Genomic DNA, 15821 nt, shown 5'->3' with positions numbered 1-15821 from the left:
AAAGGAAACACTGAGATAAAAAAAAAAATCATTAATTACAAATGAAGTTTTGTTTCACAAGCTTTCCTCACATTTGTGAGAAAACAAGCCGTCTGATACGGGGCAAAGACACAGTAGCCTCTAGTTTACTGCTGGGAAACTGACATTTAGGACCAATAAAGCTGCCGTGGTAGCGCCGGTGCACACTGGGCTGGAGACCAAAACCAGACTCGAGTACCGCAGCCAGACCCAGAATGTCGTCTGGGATAATGTGTCTTTAGAGACTCCGGGCGGGGAGCTCGGGGTCTTTTGAGCGACACCCGATTGTGGGTCTCTGCGCTGAATTTTGAAATCCGATCGTAGGTCAGTTTTATAAATGAGGCTCCAGGTGTTCCTCGTCACATGCGCCGTTTAATGCGAGAGCAGTGTGTGGTCCTGAAGGGCCTCGTCTTGGTATGGCATCGCCACGGCAACAGCAGCAGCTGCCTGGTTTGACGTCAGGCAGAATGTGATCCTCTGTGAGAGACACGCACACACACACACACACACACACGCTATCACTCACATGGAATGAGTGCAGACAACTGTGTAGACCTACTGTACATCCAGCTAATGTAAAGGAATGTTGATATTTAGCAGCCGCTCCGAGCCTAAGCATTGATAACAGCATCCACCAGTTGGACGCCCCCTTTTTCTCTTCGCCGTCCGGGGGAAAACCGCGCATCCCATTTGGAGCAGTGCTCGAACCCGGGCCGCTGCTCGGCTGCGACGGAGCGTGTCAGGATTCTGTCGCGCCGAGTACCTTCGCTTACCACCGTGGTCGTCGGTGCAGTGGAAGTGGGAAAGCTGCTAGCAAGAGGTCTGATTTCTGCAAACACACACCGAGAAAAAGTCTTTTTGATGAATTCTGCATATTAAGTGCTATTATTATTAAAGATTAGAAGTTTGTGACCTCAAATCAATGATGTAGTTCTTGGAAACAATTAAGCTTCCACATGTTGCATGTACATGCCACCTAGCCCGATGCTTCGTATTTCTATTTCAATTCAAGCACTGGTCTGGAGACTTTGTATTCTCAGGTATGCAGGTGGAAAAAATGAATGCGCCTGCTTCTGTACATGTTGACAAGACCCGTCCAAGTCCGAGGCTCATAAAACCCTTTTCAAGGCGTCCTGAATCATTTCAAAACTTTAAATGAATCAAGTCTGTTTCTCTTAGTTTGTGACAAGTTGACATTATGAAGTAATCACACGTCATCATGTTGTGATTGTTTAGCTTCATTTTTGTGACCTTGATAAACAGGTACATTAGTTCGTTTTCACGTATAAGCATCTTGGACAAACGGGAACCAAAAAGGTGGGGGGTCACTGAGAAAATCCTGAGAATCTCTTGGCTCCAGAAGTTTTATTTTTTTTATTTTTCTCTGCTAGCAGGATGAAGACGTTCAGCTTCTGGAATCCAAGTTTTCGTCTTTCAAATTTTGCAAGTAAATACAAAAACAAGAGAGTAAAAACAAGAAAGAGGGGAAAAAATGAAATGTAGGTTCACTTGGAAAGCACAAAAAATGTAACTTTTATTTAGGAAAAAGGACAAAAAAAAAAGGTTTGAATCAATAAATATGTACAACTACATCAGACCAGATGAATTGGGATAACATTTTATTCCTTATGGTCACGCAGCTCTGTCTCTTCCATTTCTGCGCTGTAGCTACGCAGGAACATACCTGCTGTCTGTGAGTCAGCCAGGGGGTGTGTTTGAATTATTAACCAGGGGCACGCAGCAGGCGAGACCGTGTGTGTTCTTTTCATCTCCCGCACAAACTGCTCCTAATTAGATATGAGGCCCCACCCTGTCCAAGGGAGCATCAGAAGGAATAATTAAGCGCTCCCTTCTGCAGGTCTGGACTCGGGCTATGCACAGGTCTCTACGGAGAAAGACGGGGAAGGAGGGACGGATGTGAAAAAGAAGGAGCACAGTTGTGGGAGACTGGTAGCGTCTGTCCCTCCAGACAGCAGCGTTTTTGCCTGCGGGAGGTCAGAGCCATTTGTAAAGGTTGAACGCCTGTTAAATAATTCACCGCCACACCGTCACGCTGCAGAGATGAACTCTCTGTACCTGCTTCACTCAGAAAGCGTCATTTAATCGTCCTAAAGTGAATTTGTGGTGTTATTCCTTTATCTCTACGTGTTAACATCTCGTAGCTGATAAGAATTTTATGGTATATTAACGCTGAATCGATTGCCTGCAGTACGCTCGTTGTGAAAGCGGCAACTTGGGACAGAAACCGCAGAGAATGATCACCAGCTCTGCAGCTCCACAAACCTTTTTACTAGCAGGTGGACTAGCTGGTGAACATAGTGGATCATCAGGCCGCTAAAGAGATGCTTCCCTCAGGAGTTGGTAGAGACCAAACCGGAGCTAAAAAAAACAAGCGTAAAGCGTAAACAATTAGACTTACATTTTTCAACTACAAATGAATGCTAATGTGAAAGAGGTGTGTTTGTTAAGCCTTTTTGTGGAGCTCTGATGGCCTCTAGTGCTCAAGAAAAAGAAATGAACACAGCTTTAAAAACGATCATACGCAACATTTTTGTTAGGCTGCCCTCTGAGTCGCCTTAAATGAGGAGAACAGTGACGCAGAAAAGGCACTCTGGCTAGCTGAGGTGCAATTTTCAGCATTGTCTGAATATAATAGCTGTGTATGCCAATAATATTGTAACCATAGCAAAAAACAGGCTTGTGATAATAGTGATAATGATGTATAGGTGCGTAGAGCTCTTGGAGGCGGATGAAAGACTCTTTGTTTCAGGGGTTGTGGTGTTCCAGTCAGGATAATCATGCGGTGTCGTATCAAGGCTCGTATTTAGGGCTGGGAATGGGTGGAATGCCAAAACGTTGCAGTGCAGCCTTTAGACCTCACTTTGCTTAGTCTTAACTAGCTTTCCATCTTTCAAAGCAAGCCAAGTAAAACAGGACTAAGAGTCTGAACACCGCTGCCTCAGCACACGAACAGTATTGAAGTTCTCATAATGAATCCTCTTTGACTCTTTTCTCCCACATGTTTAACTGACAGTAAACTGTTCATCGTGATGATGTTCACTGCAGAGGTGGAACATTTCTTTGAATACACAGACGGCCTTCTTTTTTTAAATTTTTTTTTAATCATCAGCCAGCGCTCTCAGAGCTTTGGGAACAAAGACCTGGCACACGTAGCCCACTAAACCCCCCCCCCCTGCCCACTGGCTAGCCAGGGTAGACGACTGCTGGGGAGAGGTGAGAAGTCTCCCAGGCAGGAAACCCGGGTTCCTCTGGAGGTCTGTGCCAACGGTTAATCCACAGTTGGTTTACATGCTGGCAGAGAAATAGAGGTGTGTGTGTGTGTGTGTGTGTGTGTGTGTGTGTTTCCCATCTCCAGGGAACGACGGGAGGATCAAAGTGTGACTGATTTAACAGACAACAACCAATCACCAAAGAAGATCTGCCTGTACAGGCTTTGGGTAGTTAAAAAACACACACACACACACACACACACACACCTGAGTACACTGGCAAAATCACCACTGTCAACACAGACCTCCCACACAGGTCATTCCAGACACAACACACACACATGAAACTGTCAGTAAGCAGTCCTGTCAGTTTCCATCCTGTAATGCACATCTCTCAGCTAAAATGATATATAACCAGCATTTTTTATATTTAACTTTATACATTTACGTATAAAGCTTTTGAACATCATCGTTAAAGGCGCAGTCAGGATTTTTTCCTGACAAATTTTACATGTCTGCTGTAGAGGGGGAAATCTCGCTCGCTCTCCTTCGGCTCCTCCTGATTTTTTTAAATTTTCTTTTAGTGGTTAGCTGCGGCTCAAAATGACGCCGTGACATTCGGTGAGCGTGAACCAGAACAGATAAACGATGAGCTGAGAGGCCGAGGGGGAGCCCTGTGGGTCCGTCGCTACTTTTCACTGTGTCATTCGATGTTTTGTTATTATAGAAATATCGATCGCAGCTGCTGTAAAGAAAACATTGCCTTTTCTCTGTAAAACCCTTTGTAACTGATGTGTCTTCATAATGTCCCGTGGTGTTTTATGATATTACGGTGCATGGAATTTTCAGCCTCCTCCCAACCTGTTCTTGTGTTAGAGGAGAAGTTATTAGCCTTGATTTTTACTGGTTTGTCACCCGCTGCAGAGTTTCCCCTCCTCCGTGATCAGTTTGGAAGTTTGTTCCTTTTGAAACCGAATAAGGAGAGAAGAGACTGACGGTCTGTTAAATTTCTCCAAGGACTCTTTAATAGGATGTAGTAATCAGTTGTGTCTCTGTGTGTGTGTGTGTGTGTGTGTGTGTGTGTGTGTGTGTGTGTGTGTGTGTGTATATACCATCAGTTGTTTCAAATAGCCTCAGGATCTTTTGAATAGATTACAGCTCATTAAGCAGCAGACGACCAACACAAGCTGGACTGCTTCAACCTATTAGAGAGAGTGTGTGTGTGTGTGTGTGTGTGTGTGTGTGTAATTAACATTAGGGGTTTGCCTTAAAAAGTAAAATAAAGCTACAAAGACACATCACCTTCTATTTCAACACACTGTTATTATCTGTGTGTGTTTGAATGTCTCCCCACACTGAAAGCTCTTCTCTCCTGCGCTTTGTTAACTGCTGTTTACCGTCAACACGTCGTCCTGGTTTTCTCTGCTGCCGTTGACAATTACAGGAAAAACCTCTCAGACGCTGAGGTGATTTAATGGGGAATAGTTAAGAAAACACCACTCAGGCTTCGGGCGGGGCTAGAAGTCTGAGTGTAGACAGGACTAGATGATGCATTCAAACACGGCGGCCCATTCAGTATCTAACGCTCAGACACTTTGCTTTCTTTTGCATATAACCCATGAGCAGTGGAGTCCTCTGACCGATACAGCACTGTTCACACATACGAATGACACGAAGGACTTTTGGTTGCATACGAACCTTTAGTGTAATGGCTCGTGTTGTGATAATGCAAAGTCGTTTCGAATGGTTGTTGCTTTTGTGAAAAACAATTTCGGTGGGAAAAGTTATTGGTCCCACGGCATCATGTGACCTGCGGTCCGGACTTTGACCACCAGGTCGAAATTGTTCCTCAGCCCAGTTATGATCCTGGTAGCCGGGGCCTGAAGAAGCGACGGTTCCCAGCGCTTGAACGGTCACACGTCTCCTCACCAGCGTCTCGGGTGATGACTGACTATCATCAACTCTGAGCTGAATCATTGTTCACTGACATGATTCCTGGGTCAGTGTCGTCCAGCCGAGTTTGACATTCCCAGGAGTAAAACAGCTCACGGCTTCAGTGCTTTCAACCAGGAGCAGCTGCTTGGCCTTGGATTGGCTGTTCCTGTGGCCCCCCCCTCTTATACTGGTTCATCTTAGAGGAACCCTGTGGAGTTTCTGACCGTTAGCAGCTCGATGGAGTAATATCAAGGACCCCCGTTTTTGGTCATGTTGCGCATGTGCACTCCGAACGCATTATACGCTCTTGTCGAATGTTTTCACGCTGTGCCAGCGATTGACAGTTTGTTTCCGCCAACACACAAGGAAGTGTAGTAGTGCAGCCGCCAAAGCCGCGAGGAAGAGCGTTAGCAAGTAAACAACGCACCATTTAGAATATTCAAAGAATCGTCTCAACAGACGCCTTGGTGGGGGTTGGCCAAGCGTAGCTCATCGACGGTTTCAAGCACAGTACTCAGCCCTACTCCTCAGTGTGAACAAAAAAGATCCGACGCCGAGTGGGAAAGTGCAGCGTTGTGAACTTGAGGTGACGACTCACCGTTTTAACCGCGGCGCAGGACGCGTCGCCTCTTTCAAACAGCAAGTGAATGAAACTCTGCAACCTGAGCGGCATCAGCGTCTTTACAGGCCAAGTGACACAAGCGTTCAGCGTTCAGATACGGGGCCAGCTCTCTGACACACACACACACACACACACTCACACACGCAGGGCAGTGGGTGTACACAGTCGTCCTGCCAACGCTTTCAGAATACAGATTAGCGGTGAACTAAGAGCTCTGGTTTCGCTCGGGGGGGCTGGCAGCAGCTCGGGTCAAACAAATCAAACGCTCGCTTTACTTCGTTTGAGTCTCAGCTCAAAGAGTGTGTGTGTGTGTGTGTGTGTGTGTGTGTGTGTTGTCTGAAATCTGTGGAGGCTGCGGACAACAGCGTTGGATTTGCTTTAAAATGTTGGGATTAGGGAGCGCCTGATATCAACGGGATCTGGTTTCTGCATTCCTGTTTCTCTGTATATCCAAGCATGTTTCCACCCGTCTCGCGCGCGCGTGTGTGTGTGTGTGTGTGGTCAGCCTCACAAAGTGTGTGCGCGTGAGGGAGTAACCGAGCAGCGCGTGAAAGGCCCGACGGCCGGGAGTTCGCTCCGTCTCCGTGTCCTCCTCCGCGCCCTTCTGTTTTCTCAGCTGCCAGAGGAGGAGAAATAACTGAGCTGTCCATCTCAATCCATGAATATCTCCCCAGATACTCATCCTGAGCTGCTCAGAGGCCGATAGAGCTGCTGCTGCAGCCGCCGCCGCCGCCGCCGCTGCTGCTGCGCGTGTAAAGGTTCAAGGAAACACGGGAGAGAGAACGAGACAAGTGATGCGGCAGTAGTTTTTCGAGATGTTCAAGCACAGTTTTCCACCTGAAGGGAGAAACACAAGCGCGCACAACGCGAGTCTTTCTTTTGGCACCTTACCGGCATGTCTACACTCACTTTTTTCCTTAAAGTTACAGAATACTCATAAATTACGACTTCATTCTCCGAACATAACACTTTTTCTCCTCAGACTGTTATGACAAAACCTTAAGGCCGTAATGCTTTGATAAATGCAGCCCCCGAAAGCTCCCGGAAACATCCATCTGAACTACTTTTGTTTTCTCAATGCAACTATAGCTCAGAAAACAAAATCACACTGTGACCTTTTAGGATGTCTGTTAACCCACAGAACAGCCCTGTCTGAATTTTTGAACAATCAAAATTGATTCAAAAGCTTCACACCCACTAATGTGCTCTGTATTAATTGTACCCATTTGTTTCCTGGCAGTAAAAATGGCAGTGATTACATTTTTTTTTTTTTTTTCAACCTAAATCTAAAAACACTCATCATGTAATAGTTTAACACCAGTACTCAGAAAACTAAAAACATGAACGTATAAACAAAGTGTCTGAATACATGTGACTATTTAAATAGAAAAACGGCTCCATTCAGAAATCTAACCTAATTATTATTATGTCAGAATAAGAGTGGTTTATTGCAGAACAGATACTGTAGAATAATTCCACAGCTTTTCTTGGACTCGGACACCAAACCAGCCTCTAGTGTCCTGTGACCCCCCCCCCTTTTTTTTTTAATTCTTTTTACTCCACTAGATGTAATCTGTGCTCTTTACCTGCAAGTGTGTTTTTTTTCTCCCCTGGGCTACTGCAGCAGCTGACAGGAGAGCAGCTGTCTCACGGCTGCTGATTGACGGTGATCACTGCCCGCGACACCACCTTGTCCCTCCCCGAGGATACCGCTTTGTAAGAGTAACGGGGGTCAACAGATATGCGGGCAAAAGTGTGCAGAATGCCCGAATCGGTCGCGCGAAAGCAGACTGGAGAAAGCGCGAGCAGCTCTTCTACGCCAAACGATCCACCGCGCCTGTTCGGCGACGGGGGGGGGGGTCTCAAATCAAGCATTAATTCACAAAGAACCTGCAATAAGGACTTTGAAAACAAGTAAGCGCTGATTGAGGATCAGCCGTCATATCAGACGTGGGGCGACGCTGACTGTCTGATACACGCGAGTAAAATCCCAGCGGCGGCAAACTGATACAGTTCAGTCCAACTCCAGGACGTAATCAGAGGAGGGAGATGGTCCCAGGAATATCCACATATCTAAAGAATTCTAAGACTCCACTGTCTGCTGACCCCGCCCTGCGCGCACACACACACACACACACACACACACTGACTCACTCCTGCACAAGGCATCCTAAGACTGCAGCCTCCACTGCCAGGCATCTTTGGACTGCTCCCCTCCCTGGTTCGGTGTGTGGTATTCCAGGACTGTACGACCCCGTCACCCCGCCGGAGCTGCAGGGAATTCTGTTTACTCCTCCGACGGGACTCGCCGAAAATCTCCCCGCCTCACGCGTACTGGAACCCAGTGTGCCGACGCGTTTTTAAATGTTTTGGCGGGCCACGAGCTCGAGGGCGGACCCTTCAGCGCGCGATCTAACCCGGTGGTGTGTCGGCGAGGCGCAGACATCGTTGACCCCTTTGGCTTCTGCCTTACTCTTCCTTTAAAATCACCCAGAAATGCTGGAGGTTGAACTTTATTTTGGTCTGAACTCGATCAAGAGGCTAAACAGAATTTCATTTTGCCTCGCTGGTTTATATTGTGTTGTGGAGCCAAGAGTGTAACAGAGGCCTTCGTTTCGGAAGTGAGAAGAAGCTCTTCAGTTTCAGTTTCCTGCGTCCCACTGCACAAACTGAATATCTTTTTAGTCTGAGAGGCTAAAAATCCAGGGGCAAAAAGGCTCAGAAATCCCTCACTGCAGATCATAAGTCTTACTGCTGCGAGTGCACGCCAACAACTGAAGGAGACTCGGATCGGTACATCGGCGTTTTTCTAAAAAGCGATGAGACAGAGTCTCTTTAGAGATAAGTGATTAGTGCACATCAACGAACTCTGAATGAATTGTCCCGGGGGGCTTTTAGATGACATGAAATCTGAAACGGGCGGCGTTTCCTTTAAGGTGCTGTGTTTCCTGTGGGACAGGATGCGGGTGAGGGGCAGTAAACAGGGAGGGTTCATTTTGAAGTGTAAACCAATGGGATACGGTGAGATTGCTCCAAAATCTGTGAATGCTTGATTGGTTGGAGTTTTCTAGTCCAACCAGTGAGGTCCATAGTTACATACAATCCTTGGGATTTTCGCCGCTGCTCGTGTTGGCCTTCACATTTCAAGATAGACGATCACATGAGCAGTAAATCTTTGACTCTTTTGTTGTTTTCTTGACGATTCCTTTGAAGAAACCATTTGCGCGTTCAGAAATAATAAATAAAGCTAAAGTTAGACCGGTCTCTTCTCCTCTGTTGCTTCTTTTTTTCTTGAAGAAAGTTGCTTGCTGCTGCTTCAGTGAAGTTGTTGAATCTGAGCGATAAATGGTTGTACCTTTTTAAAAAAAAAAAAAAAAAAAAAAAAGCACCGTGGAGTAAATAGGTCAATGTTGTTTGCTCTCGGGTGGCGGGTCCTCACGTTTAGGCGTCTCTCCTCGTAGGCAGCTGAGCTCGGCGCGACCTTTCCGACGTGTTGCTAATTGGGCTGTAGGTTGGTATTGCGTGCCTCGGCATTAAGGAGAGATCGACGGCAGCGGCGCGGCGGCACCTCTGCTGCTTGTTGACACGGGAGATGTCTTGAAGTGATAAAGTGACCTTGGCTATATGGAGAGAGAGAGAGACTGATGCTGACTGATGCAACCACCGGGCAAAACTACGCAGCTTGTTTTAACATTGACCACACCCTGATTGGTTTAGCTCTGCCGGCCACTCAGCCAATCAGACTGCAGCAGGCTGCGACACCAAGTGTTTGTGGAATTTATATTAACTGCATATTTTTTTTTTTTCTTCTTCTTCTTCATGGGCCCGGCGTCACACTGGTGTCTGAGTAATGGTGGGCAATGTTGCCTTAAAGAAGACTTCAGTTTTAGTTTTTAGTTTGGTGGCTCAGTCCATCATTAAAAGCATCTTTAAAGGATCATTAGAAACAAAAAACATGAGAGTTTGGACAGTCATACGGATTATTAACAAACTGACAGTTTTGCCAGATTAAATAAGGCTAAAAGTGAGCGCCGCCATGACGTCGCTAATATTCCCTCATTGCAGTGGAAAACCGTGAAGTGCGCACAACCAGGGCAAATACGGGACTTCGGCATGACCAGGAAGTCTCTCTTTAATCTGCGGTGGATTCTTACAACACACACTCTGGGTTGTAATTTTACAATTCACTTTCATTTTCTCTTCCACATAAGTTGGGTTGGCTTGTTTTTGGTTTTGTGGCCAAGGCGCTGGTATTTGTTGCCCCACTGGGCCCGTTTCCAGTGATGAAGTTTATTTTTCATTTAGAAGAATATCATGACATTGAGGGGTTTGTATGTTTAACATGACCTTTGACCTGGTATGAATGAAAAACGGAGCAGTAACCAACACTGTCACGAGGTTTGTTGCATATTCAGAGGTACATGTAAATGAATGTGACCCACAATGCAACAGTCGCAACCCTGAAATTTCCTCTATCATTTGTGGAACCGTTACCCCATCTAGATTGAAAGCGCCTGTTAGGCTCACTGTATTCTCTTCCTGTTTGGCACCGAACAAAAGAAGAAGAGCTGGGTGACTAGCGACAGCTGCTGGAACTGCTGAACGTGCAGAGAAAAGAGCGCCACCTACAGAAACGTGACGGGCATCCACGGGAATATGCAAGGAGAGGTGACCCCGTTCCGCACCTTCTGACTGACAGGCCATCGAGAGGACGCGAAGTGCAGGAAGAGAATCCAGAATCTTTGAGCGACGGAACTGAAGACAAAAGACAAATGGAAACATCTGACAGATTTTAACCTACGTTTCATTTTATCTCCTCTGGTATCCTCCGGCTCTTCATCTTCCTCTTCATCTTCCTCGTCCTCTCCTCTCCCCTCCCCTCATGCACCAGCTCTCAAAAATAGCTCCCCAGTCATAACCTCCCTGTAGCAACAAGGCAAGAAATATAGTCTTATACTAGAGGACAGTGATTTACTGCCTGTCCCGCCGGGCGACAGCGTGTGTGTGTGTGTGTCTTCAGCTGCTCCAGTTCCTCAGCCCAGTTCCACCAGTGTTCCTGTGGGGTTGTGACGGCTGAGTTCATATCCCAGTCGGACGGAGGGAGACGGGTTTAAATTCCAGCCTAGGATTCCAGGTCACCTACTGTTCGCTGTAGAGCTCAGCGACGCGCCGACGCACGACGCCATCCTCCGGTTACGCTGCCCGAGATCCGCTCGGCGGCGAGGTCACCGTCTCGGAAAGAAACCGGACTCGGCGCCGGCTGTGGGTTGGATGCAGTCATTTTCAGGTTTTAGGAATGACATGCTGAGGATTTAAGAACGTTCCTCAACACCTCAGCCTCTTACATACACAGGGGAGTATCTGACTCATCCGATCCTCAAGGTCATTCAGGATAGCGGCGGTAATTTGTGTGTTCAGACTGAGCTCAAAGTGAATCGGGCGGTGTGTTGGAAATAAGTCAATGGAAAGAAGTCGGGAGTAGCAGCTCTGGCTCCGAGGGCCAAATCTGAGACAAAGACGTGTTTGTGTGAGTTGAGGGGAAATTTGTGCTTTTCCCAAAGCCGCACGGGCTTCCAGAGACGAGGGAAAAAGGTGAGGGTCCGGAGGAAAATAGTAGAAAGTCTATACACAGAGAGATATTACTACTATTATGTCTGGCGAATGAACACAGACTGCAAAAACACTCCAGCAGCCAAAGCTGCCTGAATAAAGCGAGGCAAAGTCTTGCCCTGCCCTCGGTCTGAACACACCTCTAGACCCTCAGGGTGGGAGCTGCTGTGGCTGTAGGATGAAGACTGCTACTGCAGGGCCAGTGAGACACTGCCTGAAAGACTCGGAGTCCGGCAAACCGTCAGCCACCCGAGGACCTCGAACGTCAGATTCCTAATATTGTTTCCTTATTCTTAGGCACCGAGATGCTGTTGCTGTTCGGGCAAAAGTCCCTAAAGAAATGTGAAGGATGCTCAGCTCCACTCGACGGATTTCAGCTGCACCGTTTAACCGTCGCTTGTCCAAGGGAGACTGAGCAGAGGGTTCCTTAATTCTATTTCATTTCCATCCTGCTCTGCAGTCCAACATTTTACACAGCGTTTCCCGTATGTCGAGACGTTTCGAAATTCAATTTTTGGTGTGTGTTTGCATCAAATCTGTGATATCACGCAGCTTTTTTCTCAGTGGTAAACAGATTTAGCTTCACATTGACCTAATATCAGTACAGCTCTATTTTTTTTTTTATCTCTTCTTTACGCCGCTCTGATCTTTGACTCTAGTGGCTGGTTTCCCGCACTTTGACGCGAGCAGCTCTTCCTCTGAGGGGTTTGAACGGGTCGCGTTCGGTCTCGCATGCAGACGAGCAGCCCTGGAGCCTCGAGGCCATTCAGTCTGCAGCTGCGGTCGCGCTCAGAGTGAGCCGGCTGCGGGTCAGACAGAGACGCTGCTCTGTCCCAACAAATTGGGACAACTGGGTCTCAATGGCGGTCGTTACACACACTCCCACACACACACACACACAGGCCCAGTGTCCACAGTTGGGTCAATCAGCTGAACTGAGCAGGAACTAATTGAGTCAGGAACAGTACTAGTCTGCTAACACCTAGTCGTATTCAACAGCAGGATTTAGATGCTAAATTTGAGCTATTTAAACAGTAAAGTTTTGACCCAAACTCAGGTGGATCTTGGGGCGGTATCACCCCGAGCGCCCTGTCACGTATTTGTTGAAGACCTGTCCAGTTGGATCATATTACCCCCTAACACTTTACTCAGCAGTTTTTTATTGTTTTTTTTATTTTTTGGAAACGTTTATCTTCCCTTTGTCCCACTCTGCATCTTCTCTCAATGGAAAGCTCAGGTTTCCAAGCTCGGGGCTGGGACCCTAAGTGGGTTCACCGCATTCACAGAGACAGTTGTGCAGGAGTCCTGACCTTGGTAGTTCAATATTTTTAAATGGAACCTCTGTGAAACTCATTTGGAGCTCCATCCAGGCGCTTGAAAAATCAAATTGAAGCGTAGCGCCACATCTGAAAGTATCCTGAGTGATTTTTATTTAGCCTCAGTTATTAACTGTGGCTCTTGGCCTAAATGTGAATCCTAACAGCTAATGTTTTTGGCGCCGGCTCCTAAAACATGAGAGTAATAAAAATGCTGTGGTGGTTCAAATCATTCACACTCTTAACTGCTGGGGTCCTGCAAGACGCACTGTAAAACGGGGTCCAGAAAGGTTGAGGAACCCGGGCTAACAGCATCTGCGGAAACCCGCCCAGGCACCTCAAGAGGCCAAATGTTTAAATTGGAAAGATCTGGGAAAACAGTGTCGTCTTGGGAGCCACAGTAGCCCAATGAAGGCGCACAGTTTCTCTGCACTGTGCCCGTCTTGGGTCTTTAGTTGGTGTCCTGCAGCTTTAAGTTCAGTAGAAACCATGCCAGGGAGCAGCTTCGGAGCATGTTTGACTCAGAAAAACCCTCGAAGCCGAGCTCATTTGGACGTCTGCTTTTTAACTTTGCATTACTGCACTATTTTTGTAGAGACCTTTGCAAATCTTTTCCAGAGGGCAGTTTCCTGCCACCAGGAACTTAAACACAGCCATTCTGAATAATATCATCCTTTAAAAGCAGACCGAAGCCCCCAGTGCTGCCTCTACGAAATGATTGTTTTGTCTGCAGCGTGTTACCCGTGCCCTGCTGGCCGATGGGAACTTAGCCTGGACTGATGCATAAGTATAAACACCGTGTTTCTCAAAGGAGAGGACGCGACGAGGTGAGAAGAGACGAGGAAGAGGATGTGAGTGAAGCGAAAAAGAGGAGAGGGCAGGACTGGCAACGCAAGAAATGGTGGGAAAGAGGAGAGTGGAGGATGACGTGTGTAGAGAGAGATGGTGTGACGGAGGACAAGAAGAAGAGGAGAGAAGAGATGGGGCCTAGATGCTTGATCGAAACAAGTAGTGACTGATAGCTTTGGTGCATTACCGAAGAAGCACACCAGGCACAGAACCCTGGGGCGGGGGGGGGTCAGGGATCAAAGAAGTACAGTATCCAGTCACCTTAATCACGTCAGTATCGACAACGGAGCCGTCTGACCAGTCCATCCCGGGGCTGACGCTCAGGGACAACCGCTCACGCACCTTCGCGCCCACGGGCCATTTAGAGCCCGCGGAGGAAACCCACGCAGGCACGGGGAGAACGGGCCGACTCGGCCGTGAGGTTCCAGCTCACAACTCTCTTCCTGTGAGGCAAACCGCTGCCACGCCCGCCCACTGTTTCCCCCTCACTCGTAGTGGAGCAAAAATGCTCAAGTAGAGTGCAAGTAGCTCGATACAGTGATGTTTCACCAGTGTCGCCGTCAGTGAGCAGGAGGGACTGTAGCGTCACTGTAGCCCCCCGACCCCCCGCTTCCAGTTACAGCGGCCTGGGGGACAGAATCAGCAACGTGACAGTTGTGGTTGCATGTTACAACAGCGTTTACATATACGGCGGCGATGACGAGAATCGCAAAACCGAGTTTGGTTTAAAATAGAAAAAAGAACAGCTACGGCACCTACTACATTTACAGACGCCGGTCACAGAAACTTGAAACTTTTTACAAGTGTCTGTTCTCTAACAGACTCAGTCGTTGAGTCCATGGTCTATAAGACTGTTAACTGCTCACGTATTATTATTATTGTTCTTATTGATATTTAATAGTGAAACTGGGCTCATTTTGTGCGTGAAGGCAGGATGAGTCAAGCCGCTGCTCCTTTAAGGAGGCTGAAGGGAAGAAAGGACAGAAAAGGGAGGGAAGTGGAGAAACAGGGTGTGACAGAGATGAGGAGGAGGAGGAGCGGAGGAGAGGTGAAGAAGAGGAAGGAAAGAGAGGATGTAGACGTGAGAAGAGGGAAGAGCAGAGGAGAGAAAGAGGTGTCAGTGGTGCAATGCAGTGCTCACCACCCCACCCCGGACGGACACACACACACACACACACACTTGTTTGAGAGACATGATGCACTCTGGGGTTAAACTTGAAGAGTAACTGTGACCACACGTTGATTAATGTGAAGATAATGATTTTTGACAGTTTTTTTTCTCTCTAACGTTGAAGAATTTGGATCAAGTTCGGGTCGTAGCTTGAGAATGAATGTGGTTGTCGCAGCACGTGTTGGTGGTGGAGGACAGGTTGAGGTCTGGTGAACTCTTCTCGGGGAGGGAGGGCTCCGTCTGGGGGGGGGGCGACCATCTGGCTCCTACGGGCGTGCGTGGGGCTTCTGCTGCGCTGAGAGCCGGCTCTCAGATGGGCCCGTCTCCACCCTGCCGGAGTGCCCGTTCCGGAGCCGAGCGCGACCTCTGACCTCGGACTTCAGCGTTGAGGAGAAGCCAAAGGAAAGGGTCTGGTTCTCTGCTAGTCTCAGATTCTGCCGATCAGGTTTGAACACAACTTGAGGGGGCTCTGCTGGCATCTGCACAGTTACGGAGATTGTGCCTGGAGCGTTGCAGTTGTCAGTCGAGGCAACAAAGCGAACGCTCCGGTCGGTCGCGTCTGGAGTTCTGTCCGTGCAGATCAGCGGGTTCACTGTTCGTCTCGTTTGCTCTTTGTCCGCTCCTGTGACTTAACGGGCATCTGCTTAACATTTAGCGCATGACTGAGGAATTTTTGGAAATAACTCTGTCCAGTATCTTCCGGTGTTTATCAGCAGCTTCCACAGCGTGCATCTATTTAGAGATCAAGTCTTCAAGTCTCGCCTCATGGCCATCGTCACTCCAGGACCAAGGAGTTGACGCTGTTTGCCTTTTCTGCCTTGCTGAGGAAGCGTTCGGCTACGAGTTCTGTGTTGCTTATCAATGCATGTTCCACCTGCCAAGGAGCGGAGAGATGAACTTTATTTATTTTGTTGCTTCTTAAAATATGAGCTGCTTCGAATACATTTTTTTGACATTACCAATGCTCATAATGTCTCATCAACCCGGTTCTTATATCTCTCACTCCGGTCATTCAAACCCAGATATTTGGCCTGTTTTTTTCATTTTTCATCAATCAGTTCGCTGTTTGG

General features: G+C 47.7%; 1 protein-coding gene across 5 annotated transcripts in view; it reads left to right on the top strand.

Moving 5' to 3' along the window:
• The window catches only part of LOC120786187 (protein MTSS 1-like), a 57346-nt gene that overhangs the window by 24086 nt on the left and 17439 nt on the right, over positions 1-15821 (top strand). The window contains exons 3-4 of one of the 5 annotated variants that reach the window (XM_040121426.1): positions 3149-3293; positions 3395-3476. The exons of 3 other annotated variants lie outside the window; for them this stretch is intronic. The gene's annotated coding sequence lies outside the window, so the exon portion shown is untranslated. The remainder of the gene's footprint in view (positions 1-3148; positions 3294-3394; positions 3477-15821) is intronic. One more of the 5 variants, XM_040121425.1, reaches the window with a different exon arrangement.

The sequence above is a fragment of the Xiphias gladius genome, chromosome 24 (assembly GCF_016859285.1).
Source record: "Xiphias gladius isolate SHS-SW01 ecotype Sanya breed wild chromosome 24, ASM1685928v1, whole genome shotgun sequence".
Classification (NCBI taxonomy): domain Eukaryota; kingdom Metazoa; phylum Chordata; class Actinopteri; order Istiophoriformes; family Xiphiidae; genus Xiphias; species Xiphias gladius.
This window is presented reverse-complemented; position numbering and strand designations above follow the sequence as displayed.